The sequence below is a fragment of the Myotis lucifugus genome, unplaced genomic scaffold, assembly GCF_000147115.1.
Source record: "Myotis lucifugus unplaced genomic scaffold, Myoluc2.0 scaffold_741, whole genome shotgun sequence".
Classification (NCBI taxonomy): Eukaryota; Metazoa; Chordata; class Mammalia; order Chiroptera; family Vespertilionidae; genus Myotis; species Myotis lucifugus.
The window spans coordinates 230,543-242,267 of record NW_005871789.1 but is presented as its reverse complement, the minus strand read 5'-3'; the positions used below and the strand labels follow the sequence as shown (position 1 = coordinate 242,267).

Here is an 11,725-nt window from a genome sequence, read left to right as displayed (position 1 = left end):
CGCACGCGGGAGCGGCCGTGCGGCGCGTGGCGGCCCCTGGCGGCTGGAGGGGGCGCTGCAGCCTGCGGGCCGGGAGGCGGAGTCCGGGCTGGGGGCGGGGCCGGGGCGGGGCCACTGCCCGAATCTTCCTTTCTTGTGTCGCTCTCCCTCCTCTCTCACCTCTCCTCCGTTCTCTGTCCCTCTCCTGTCTCTTTCCCTCCCTCCAAATCTGTTTCTCTGTCTTTTTCTTTCCCTCGCTGCATATTTTCCTTCCTTTCTCTCTTGCCTCCTGTCTCTTTCCTTCTTCCTCTCCCTTTCCCTTTTCTCTGTCCCTCCACTCTTTCTTCCTCTGCCTTTTCTTTTCATCGCCCTTCCTCTTCCCCTCCTACCCCACTTCCCCTAATTTCTGTCCCCATTGAACAGTATTTATGGAGCCCTGTACTGGATGCCAGATCCAGCACAGCCAGCTCACTGGTAACGGAGAGATTCTTGTTAGGTTTGATGGAGCAATTGAGTTGATACCCTTCCCCTGGGAACTGGCTTTTCAGGTCATTTCACTATGGACATTCCCTTTGCTGAAGACCACTTTTCACTTGTGATGACCACTTTTCACTTGTGGTGACCACATTCCATTCTCTCCCCTCCCGGTCTGCATAAAAAAGTCTCCGCCCAGAAAAAAATCCCGCCAAAAGTCCTTTAAAAGCCGCTGACTCCCCTCACTGGGTGCTGGAGCCATCCAGGCTCAGCCACCTGGTGTGCGGATGATCTCTGGCCTGTGCGTTCCTCCTTTGGCGACCTAGCAATTCTAATAGTAAAAATCGCAGGTGCTGATATGGAAAGGCCTTCAAGTATGGGGTGAAGCTTGGTTTCCACCATTGGCTTTAACCCTTTTTGCTCTAAGGCAGTGGTTCTCAACCTTCTGGCCCTTTAAATACAGTTCCTCATGTTGTGACCCAACCATAAAATTATTTTCGTTGCTACTTCATCACTGTAATGTTGCTACTGTGATGAATCGTAATGTAAATATCTGATATGCAGGATGGTCTAAGGCGACCCCTGTGAAAGGGTCGTTCGACTGCCAAAGGGGTCGGGACCCACAGGTTGAGAACCGCTGCTCTAAGGAGAACCGCTATGCCCACTGCCCTGTGGGTCTGGCCTCCGAGGTGGCATGCCTTGCTCCAGGCCGAACCCATGAGTGTACCTGTCTGTTCCCCCAGGGCAGGGTCTGGTCTTGTTCCCTTGGCATCCATAGCCCGCACAGTGACCCCTGCTGTGCCCCTGGCGCTAGCTTTCTCTCTGTGCCTTTTTCTTCCCTCCCACGACCCTGGGATGGAGGAAGAGGGTCTGGTTAACAGTCACACTGCAGAGGGAGTAATTCCCTCCCCCTCCACAGGTCCTGTATAGCGCCCCCCCTCCCCCCCACAGCCCGGGGAAAATGAGTAAGAGCAGGAAGTGGAAAACACTTCGCAGAAAAAGTTCCCGGGAGATAGAAACCCTACCTGGTCTCACGTTCTATTCCCAGCTCCAGGACCCTGTCCGGCACATCACAGGCACACAGCGTGCTAGCTGAACCGAACCTCGCTGTGTGGGTCTGATGCTACGAGGACCCCTCCAGGTTCCTGCCTCCTGGGATTTATGTCCTAGAGACCTGCTCCTACCAACAGAACATGGCAAAGGTGAGGAGCTGTCACTTTTGGGGTTCGGTTACCCGAGAGTGAGACTTCTGTCTTGCTAGCCACCTCTGTCGCCCTCTTGGCTTGCGGCTGTGATGGTGCGGGTTCGCAAGGAACCGGGCAGCCTCCAGCCACGCTGGGCTCAGCACAGTCGCTTGGAAATACGAGTTGGGTGAAGGAATGAGTAATTGCTACTGTTTTGTTAAGGATTCCTTCTCTCCTGAGGGTCCTTTCGGTTGGGGACGGAGACAGGAAGTGACAGGTGGCCTCCTGAAGAGTCAGAGGAGGAGGAGGAGGAGGTGGAAGAGAGCTGCTGGTGCCCCCCACCCCCCTGGGGTGTATGGCGCTCCCAGGAAGTGGCCTCTGGCCGCTCTCTCAGGCCCAGGCCTCTCAGGAGAGACCCGGGGGCCGAGGCAGGGGCCGGCCAGACTCCTGACCCTGAGCCAGGCTCCCAGCCCGCTGCGCCTGCGGACCTCAGCGCCCCAGTGGAGGGGCTCGCAGCACCGCTGATGTGCTGGGCACCTGGCCGACCGGGCAGTTCTGGGGGAGCCCGGCGGGGACCCCTCACAGCTATCCCCTCATGGCTGACAGGAAAGAGGATTCCTGGTGACTGACCCGGTGACCCAGGCGGACTAAAGGCCGTGAACATCAGGGGCCCGAGACGCTCACCTCTGCCCTTCTGGGCTCCTCAGAGCCCCACTGGGCGAGGCACCCCCAAGGCCAGTTGTTCTTGGGCTACTTCCTTCTTCTCTTGTCTTGGTCTGAACCTTGGTTTTCCCCTCTGGGGAATGGGTAGAACCAGCCCTGCACGGCCATGTGGTTGGCACGAGGGCCAGGGAAGGGAGGAGCGGAGTGTGAAGGAGCAGAAGGGAGTGGGGGAGGGTACTCTGGGGGTGCCTGCCCTGTGTCCCGGGGGGCAGGGCGGGGAGGGGGGGGGGAGAGGTGGCATTTCCAGAGCCCAGGCCCCGGTGGCTGTAACAGGTGCCCCAGTCTGGCAGCATGGACTGGCCAACCTGGCGCCAGCATGTGCGTGCTGGGGGCCGAGACTGGCTCCCTGGGCAGCTCCGGGGATGCAGCGGCCCGAGGCGATTCGCTGTGACAGCCTGTTGACAAGGCAGCTTCCAGGGTTGCTCACAGTCGGGCGCAGGGGGAGCTGCCCCAGCCGCCTGCCTCTGCGTGAGCAAAAGGCAGATGGCGGCTGCCCCTGTGGAGGTCTGGGCTGCCTCTGCCCTCGTGGCCTCGGCGCTGCTTGCTGGAGGGCAGCGAGTCCAGCACAGTGCCCACTGCTGACAACCTCAGAAGTCGTTGGGACTCAGATTTTGCCAAGACCAAGATAAACCTGCAGTCCCCAATCCGATGGGCAAGGGAAAGCACAAGGACCTGCTTCCCTCCCTCCCTCACTCCATCAGTTTTGTCCTCCATCAGTTTTGTTGAGTGCCTACTCTTGTGCCAGGCACTGTGCTAGGCACAGGTGTTCAGATGTGGGAGAGGAATTGTAAAGAGAAAGTGAAAAGGAGTGAGCGTGTGGATGTGGGTAGGATGCACGTGAGTGCTGTGTGGTATGTGCACATGTGCATGCGTGTCCTGCTTCTTGGCAGGACTCATCTCATAGGGTCCAAGGTCAGGAGATACCGTTCAGCCTCGTCTACTGGGAAAGAAAAAGCCTGGGATCGGAGGTCTCCGCTCCTTCTCTCATCTCTCTCTCTCTCTCTCTCTCTCTCTCTCACCCTGTGTCTTTTTCCTCTCTGCCCATCTCTTTTTCCTCCTCCTCCTCCTTCCTTTGCTCTACATGGCTCAATGTGATCACCAATCCACAATCCACAGTCTACTCAACCGCCAGTACATGAGCTTGCTTTGGCCATGGCCTACGCCTTGTCCAATCAGCTGTGGCCTTGGGGGCGGGGCCTTGCAGAGGATGGCCAATGAAATATCCCCAATAGCTCTACCCGCTGCAGGTGCCAGCTCCAAGAGCCTCAGGAAGGATGGCGTCTAGGAGGGGAGATAACAAAGATGATAAGAGCCAACAGTGACTGAGCACCTCTTTAAATCAGGCGGGGGACGCACATGCCCTCTTTTTCTTTTTAATATATTTTGTTATTGATTTTTACAGAGTGGAAGGGAGCGGGATAGAGAGTTAGAAACATCGATGAGAGAGAAACATCGACCAGCTGCCTCCTGCACACCCCCTACTGGGGATGTGCCCACAACCAAGGTACATGCCCTTGACCGGAATCAAACCTGGGACCTTTCAGTCTGCAGGCTGACTCTCTATCCACTGAGCCAAACCGGTCAGGGCTTTTTATTTTTTTATTTTTTTACTTTTATTGATTTCAGAGAGGAAGGGAGAGGGAGAGAGAGAGAGAAATATCAATGATGAGAGCGAATCATTGATCTGCTGTCTCCTGCACGCCCCCTACTGGGGATCGAGCCCACAATCCAGGCATGTGCCCTTGACTGCAATCGAACCTGGGACCCTTCAGTCCGCAGGCCGATGCTCTATCCACTGAACCACACCGGCTAGGGCGCCCTCTTTTATAATGAAATGTTATCGACGTATATAACACGTGCAGAAATCTTAAGTGTAGGGCTCAAGGCGTGTATTACTTCTTTGAATTCTCACAGCAACCCCATGGTAGGGGATAGGATTCTTACCGTCGCCAATGCGCAGGTCTGAAAACGGGCTTAGCGAAGTCCACCCGCTCGTCGAAGGAGGGGACCGGGATTCGAACCCAGGCAGCGGAGCTCTAGAATCTGAGCCCATGAGCACAGCTGGGTACTGTTCATGCCGCCCAGTCAGCTTCGGGGTTGGTGCAGCCTGTGGACCCAGCAGCGACAGGGAGACAAACCCAGTGGCTTTCATCTCCCAAGTGCGTGGCATGTCCGTGGAAACGACTCCAGTCTGGCTCTGCCCTCTGTCCCCCTCCCGGCCGCGTGGTGTCTTCCTCTGCGTGTCCCCGGCCAGCCCGGCCGCAGCTGCAGGCGGCCTCCGGGAACCGAGCTGCGTTATGATGTGCAGATGGTGTTTCCGCCGGGCCCCTCGCTTTTCATGTCGGTGGCCTCCGGGATCCCGGCCAGCCCAGATGTCCCTGATCATGAGAAAGCCTCCCTCCCCTGGCAAGGCTGGCAGGAGATGCCAGGGACGGGGGCCTCGGGCCAGCGCTGGCTTGGATCCTCTGGCGAGGGGGCTGGGCCGGAGGCTCGGAGGCTCGGATGCTGTGTCATTTGTGTCCAGCCCTGCGGTGCGTCTGCAGAGCCAGGGCTATCGCTTCCGCGTCTGCAGACAGATAGAGACACTGCGCAGCGAGGTTTTCAAAGGGCCCGGGATTGATCTCTTTTTTCCATCCGTGTTGTTTTATCTGACGCGCTTGCTATCTGTGGGCACAGACGGCCTCGCCCGTCAGAGGCGGTGCCCTCCTGTGACAGGAACAATCTCACCCCGTCAGTGACAGGCCGGGCCACGTGCAGGAGCCACGTGTCTCCCCCATCAGACGGGGAATTCTACGGCCAGCGGTAAACGTGTCTTTCCCATCAGACTAAGAGTCAGCAGTATCGGGGGGAATGCGGCTCTGCCCTCTGCTGTCAGACTAGGAGTTCCTGAACTTTGCAGACCTGCCCTTGGCTCACCTGCCTGGGACGGGTGCGGACAGTGTCAGCTACAGCAGGTGCTGGAGGTACACGGGCGAGGAAGAGCAACCGGGAGATTTAGGGGCACCTGGACCCGCTGTAGAACCCGGCCCGCTGTAGAACCCGGCTTCTGGCTCAGGGCTAGCTCCTCAACAGTAGCTCCGTGATGATGGCTGAATGAATGAATGAATGATTGAGTGAATGAGTGAATGATTGAGTGAATGAATGAATGATTGAGTGAATGAATGAATGAGAAGCTCACATTCTGTTAGGGAAGGAGTGAAATTCACTTAAGTGTCTCTATGTGTTGGACATAATTGTAGGCTCCTGATGTATATTACCTTATAAGTTTCTCCCCCCCCCCAACACACACCAAATTTATTGATGGGGAACTGGGGGCTCAGAGAGAACAAAATGACATGTCCAAGGTCTCACAGCTGGTGAATAAGGGAGCAGGGATTTGCACTGAGGTCCTTTGATTTCCAGATGTTTACTCTTCCTGGAAAAGTTATCGTCATTTAATTTCAGACCTACCCAAGGCAGATGTGTCTGATGTGGCATGTGAACCAAGGGAGAAGGAAAGTTAGAAATGTTTTAAAGGAGTGACTTGGAGATGGGTTTTGCAGGATGAGTAGGAGTTCACCAGACAGAGAAGATGGGGAAGCATGGTTAGAAAAGGAGGGTTGGTGAGCAGCTGCCGTTCCCATGTGCTGCTCTGTGGCCCTGCCTCTCTGGGAGCCGGACTTCCTGCCTCCCGCGGGGAGGACGCACAGCGGGAGGCCTAATCTCATGCTGGCACATCCCTGCCGAGATGCCAGGAAGTCTCCGCTGTGGGCCTCCCACCCTGGGCCAGCTGTGCTTTTAGGAGGAAGGCAGGGTGGTGGGGGCCAGCTGTGACGAGGAGCTCCCTCTCTGGGCCCCCCGAAAGGTTCAGGGCAGCGAAGGAGGAGCTGGAACCCTGCCTGGTCCTGCAAGGGCCAGCGGGAGAGGGATGGGTGAGTGGTCCCCCGGTCTGTGACCAGTGGTCCTCCCTCTGGTTTAGGAGCAGAATGCGATTTATCCCATCCTCTGCGGGTGTGGACATCCACAGGTAGCTTTCCTGGGGGGCGGCAGGGGTTACATCCTCCCAGGGGGAGTGCGGAGTCGGCCTTCGGTGGATCCCGGTGGCTGATCCGGGTCAGACTCTGTAAGGCCACCGTTTCGCTGAAACTGGGTAGAACGGGGTTGAGCTCTTAGTTGTGCTCAGCGGGGTCTGACCGACCTCCCGGAACCTGGGGTGCTAGAAGGAAGGAGCAGAGCCTGGTAGACCTGCAGCGGTCACATCGTGTTCGTGTTGGAATCGGCAGAACCTTAAAACAAGCCGGAGGTTTTACCCAAAGCCCAGGGTGTGTCACAGATACAAGCTGAGAAGCTCGCTGGAGGGAGGAGGGGGACCCAGAGGACCACCCACTCCCTCTTGACCCCGCGGCCCTCTCAGGACTGCATGGGACCCAATTTCCCCCAGCGCCTGAATAGTGCACCCCGACTCCCAGCTTGTAGCGCGAGGACCGCCGAGTGACTGAGAGGAGCATGACTTGTGTGTCCTTGTGTCTGCAGGGGTGTGGAGGGTGGTGCCCACCAATTTCTGGACTGTAGCCCCGTGTGTCGGGGGCCTCTGTTCAGCTGGCTCTGATGGCATCTGCTCCAGGTTCTCCATCCGGGCCAGCAGCGCGCCCATGATCCAGGCTCTGGGCTCGGGCACTGCTACCCAACAGGACGAGAGGAACTCTGCTCATGGGGGTAGACTCTGCCCTTTAAAAAAATATTTTTATTGATTTCAGGGAGGAAGGGAGAGGGAGAGAGAGATAGAAGCATCAGTGATGAGAGAGAATCACTGATCGGCTGCCTCCTGCACGCCCCCTATTGGGGATGGAGCCCACAACCCAGGCCTGTGCCCTGACTGGGAATCGATCTGTGACCTCCTGGTTCATAGGTCGATGCTCAACCCCTGAGCCACTCCGGCCGGGCTCTGCCCCTTTTGCAGGAGCACAATCTGAGGTCCAGAGAGGGCTGGGCTCGGGGTCACGCGAGTGTTGGGCGGCGTTAATGGAGGACGGACTTTGGTTCTGCCCCTTCGGGATCGTCGCTCGTCCCGGGCTCAGCCAGCCAAGGGAGACCCTCCCATGGGCCCCGCAGACAGCCATCTGCCCAGGCCTTGCCCAGCCGGGAGCCGTGAGAAGCAGAGCCTGATATGGAAGCTGCCAGGGCGTTACTAATGGGCTGTCGGTTGCAATTAGGGCAGCAGGCTTTCATCTCCCCGCCGCCCCCCTTCTGCTCGGCAGCCCCGCAGCAGGCGGCTTCCCGCCCTGTCCGTCTGGTGGGTGTCAGGCGCCCCCGCTGCGGGGGGACCCCAGGCGGGAGCCGGGGGAGGCCTCTCTGCCAGCCGTCATTAGGGCCGGCGCTGCATCCAACTGTTGCGTGTCCCGGGCCCGAGTCCAGCGTCCAGCGAGCCAGCGGCCTGCAGCCCTTCCCTCAGCCCCGCCAGGCCCAGCCCCTCTGAGCCTCGGCCCGGCCGCTCCACCGCTCCACGGAGGCCTGCCTGAGATTGCCTAGGTGTTCTGGTGACTTCTGAGGGCCTCGCAGGAGAGATAACGCTCGAATCAACAAATCTGCCGCGGTGGCTTTGAAGAGACTGTTTCAATCACTTTATTTTGTCTTCATGGCAGGTTTGCCAGATGGCGTGGGTCTTGCTGAGGTCCGGGACCGAGGGGGCGCGCATGGAACTGGTGCGGCTTCAAAGCTCCTTTTTAATCTTTAGCAACATCACAGCGGCTGGGAAACTGCCTCGCGCTCTCAAGTCTCCCCCACAAAAGAGGCGCGGCCGCGGCTCTAATGAAAGCCAGATAAAGGGATGGCTGGGATCAGGAACAGAGGGAAAAGAGCAGTCGTTAGTCTTTCTTGTAGCTGTTTCAAAAGAAATTCTAAGACAAATTATGGCTTTGGGTGTTTTTCCAAAGGGACCGGAGCCGGGGGAGGGCGCGTTGACCCCGCGGCACGGTCCCCCGGGCATGAAAGGCAGAGGAGACGAGAAAAGGCCGGCACACAACAATCACCTGCCCGCGAGCGCGCGTGGGGATGAAAGCCTCGCTGGCATAATTGCGGGCGAGGGCGAGGAGTGGGCGGGCGGGCGGCCTTACCTTGCCGCCAGCGCTATTAATGCTGAGGTGCCCTCCTCCTTCCCCTCGGGAAGGGCAAGGGCGCCTGGGCCTTTCGGGCCTGGGAGGGGCCGCTGCGCCGCGCCCGGCTGACCTTAGGTGCGGGCCGTGGCCACGTGGTGCGGTGCGTGGCCGCCTCGCGTGAGGGCCCAAGGTGGCTGCCAACGCCCGCCATCCCCGCGAAGGAGGCGCTGTGCCTGGGTCCCCTTCCCGTCCCACTCGCCTCCTTTAAGGTTTGAAGGTCTGTCTCTTGGAAGCTGGGGAGGGGTTTACCGACCGGCCATTCCACCCCCGTGCCCCCGTGTACCCCCCGCCCCCCCCCCCCCCCCCGCACATGCTCTTGTTTTCAGAGATCAGCCCTATGCTGGGGGAATCAGAGGGGTGCGGAGCCTACAGCTCGTTCCGTGGGCCCACTGGTCAGGGCTCTGGTTGCCCGAGGAAGGCACACGGGGGCTGGACCCCCCACTCCCCCCAGCACAGCGCCTGGGTGCAACATCACAGATAAGAAACAGCGATGCCCTCGCCAGGCCGGGCCCAGTCTGGGCGCCCCATCACTTCAGCCTCGTTGTCCGCCCACAGCAGGTCACAGGGCTCCGACCAGGTCCAAGGGCTGCCCTCCTCGGCTTTGCAGCTTCAGTGAGAAAAACTCGCTCCCGGTGGTGAAGGGTTAGATGTGCAGGAGCGGGAGCAGGGGGACCACTGAGACCCCTTCGCACCTCCCCGAGGGAGGCAGGTGGCACCGCCAGCGGGAGTAGAGAGGGTGCTGGTGAGTGTAAGCAGTGGGTGTCCTCGGAGGGTGTGGGGAGGGTCGGGGACAGATGGGGCTGTGCAGGGTGTGCGTGTGTGTGGCCCGGGGGTGGGGGGTGGGGAAGGGGAGGCGGTAGGACGGAGGGCCAGCAGCAGAGGACAAGCCTGGAACAGGGTCTGCCATCTCTTGTGAGTGAGCTGACTGCTCTTGGTCTCCAGACTCCGGGGAGCTGTGTGAATTTTTGTTTCCCCAGGAGCCGACCCTGAGTAAGGGCGTGTGTACAAGTTCCTTTGTTTGGGAGGTGATGCCAAGACACACCGAGGAGGGAGTCGGACAATGAGCAGTGATGTGAAGGTGAACTGGTTTTCTGAAATAAATAAATAAATAAGTGAAATCCCTGGGTTGTAGCGTCTGCCGATTGCCCTGGTGTAAATGCTCGCACCGTGGCTGACTTCCAGCTCCCGGCATGCCCCAGCCGGGTGGAGAGCTGGACAGGGATGTGCGGGCCGGGCTCCCGTGAGCCGGTGTGAGCCGTGGGACTGCAAGCTGCACAGGAGGAAGGCGCTGGCAAAACGTGCAAAATCAAGCCAGTGTCACCGTGAGCCACCAGAGCCCAACGCCGCTGGGGACGGCTGGGAGTGTGTGGAACAGATGCCCCTGAGCCACCCCTTCGAGGCAGAGGGCTCAGGCACCTGCCCACCAACGCCCCGACCATCATTGGCTCAGGCTGCCCCCCAGGGCCGGGGAGGGGGGGGGAGGAACTCACTGGCCTTCTGGTCAGGGCTCTGGGTGGCAGAGGAAGACACACGGGCTGGACGTTGCAAGTTGGGCCCACACACGTGAAAATAGTAGGTCTGCTGAGGTGTTCGTGGGTGTATCCGCCTGGGGAGGGGTGAGGGGGTGTCAGTCCAGAGAACTCGGCTCCTGGCTCTCCCCCGGGACAGACATACTGCTCGCAGCCTCAGAGTTCCCCACGACTTCGTACTCGGGTCTTTCACGGGAAGAGAGGGGAAGAGGGATGAGAGGCGGAGGCGGGAGAAAGTACCCGAGGCCCAGAAGCCAGCAGCCTCTCCCACTGCCCGCACCTCGCACGGAAGTAGGTCACACGGAGGAACTCCGCGTCCCCGTCAAAGTTTCAGGCAGAAACAATAACTTGGTTTTGACCTTGCTCTTCAGAAAGCAAGTCGCTGCTGAGCTGCAACATCAAAAAGAATAAATAATTGTTTTCCTTTCTTGTTGTGATGATAGGATCATCCGAGCGGTTAGTGGGAAGCAGGCGGCTTTGATTCCACTCTGGCTCCCCAGTGCTCCGGCCTCTGTGTGTCAGCGGGCTCCTGTTTCACCCCAGGACAGCAGAATCCCTTGATTAAATTCATATTTGTTTTAATCTCTCCCTGTGTCTGATCTCAGGCTCAAAGATGGTCAGGAAGAAAGCCGGCCGCCCCGCTGTGGCCACGGGGAGGGCCCGTGTCAGGCCTCAAGCTGTTCGTTCTGCCCGGCGCGATAAGGCAGCCGGCCCGCGGTGGCCCGTCCTGCCCACTGTGCCAGCCCCCGAGCCCGCATGCCGGAGGCGGCGGCCGGGGCGGCCCTCAGAGCCGCTGGGCCGGGGAGTGGGGACCAGCCACCGCCGGCTGCAGCCTCCGACGGGAGCCGTGTGGGACTTGAACAGCTAGAATTCTCTTTAAAAATGGAAAAGCTGAAGAAATTATGGATCTTAGGTGCTCGGGGTGGAGTGTATCCGCCCGCTCGGCTAATACAGGCGACTCTCTTTGTTCTCCGTCTCCCCCCAGCTCACCCCTCCCCGCTTCCACCAGCACGGAGGCCCCTTCCAATGTGCCCACGTGTTGGGTTAAATACCTAATGTTGCCGTCTACACGGTAGCAACAATCTCCACAACAGCCCTGTGATGTAGGTGCACTTAACACCACCCCATTTTCCAGAGGAGGAAACTGAGGCACAGAGAGGGGACGTGACTTGGCCAAGGAGACGCAGCCGGTAAGTGGCAGCGCTGATACCAAACCCCATGGAGTCTGGCTTCAGCGTCTCTTTTTCTTTTTCATTTTTAAAATATTTTTATTGATTTCAGAGAGGAAGAGCAAGGAGAGAGAGAGAGAAACATCCATGATGAGAGAGAATCATGGATCGGCTGCCTCCTGCACGCCCCACACTGGGGATCGAACCCATAACCCGGGGCATGTGCCCTGACTGGGAATCGCACCATGGTTCATAGGTCCACGCTCAACCACTTGGCTATGCCGGCCGGGCTCAGAGCCTCTTTCTTACTCCTTATCTAACTGTCTGCTCGCCCAGGCCTGTGCTCCCGTCTCTGGGCCACCACTTCGCCTCCCCTGGGCCCCCCAGGAAGCCACGCCCTCGCGGTCCTCTCAGGCTGCTGCCCTCTGTGTGTCATGGTCCCCAGGCCACTGGTGCAGGTCTGGGCCATACTCCTGGCCTCCCTTGGGTGGGGCTGCCCCCATCCCCGCAGGAAGTGGGTGTGTGAATGTGTG

The 11,725-nt window shown here is 59.0% G+C and overlaps 2 long non-coding RNA genes across 2 annotated transcripts; both read left to right on the top strand.

Annotated features, from left to right (window-relative positions):
* Nucleotides 1–1,280: 1,280 nt before the first annotated feature.
* LOC106694988 lies at nt 1,281–8,246 on the top strand. Its single transcript, XR_002827030.1, has 2 exons — nt 1,281–1,655; nt 7,982–8,246. It is a non-coding gene; the product is annotated as an uncharacterized LOC106694988 (long non-coding RNA).
* A 707-nt stretch (nt 8,247–8,953) lies between these two features.
* LOC111823921 lies at nt 8,954–9,616 on the top strand. Its single transcript, XR_002827031.1, has 2 exons — nt 8,954–9,236; nt 9,472–9,616. It is a non-coding gene; the product is annotated as an uncharacterized LOC111823921 (long non-coding RNA).
* The last annotated feature ends 2,109 nt before the right edge of the window (nt 9,617–11,725 follow it).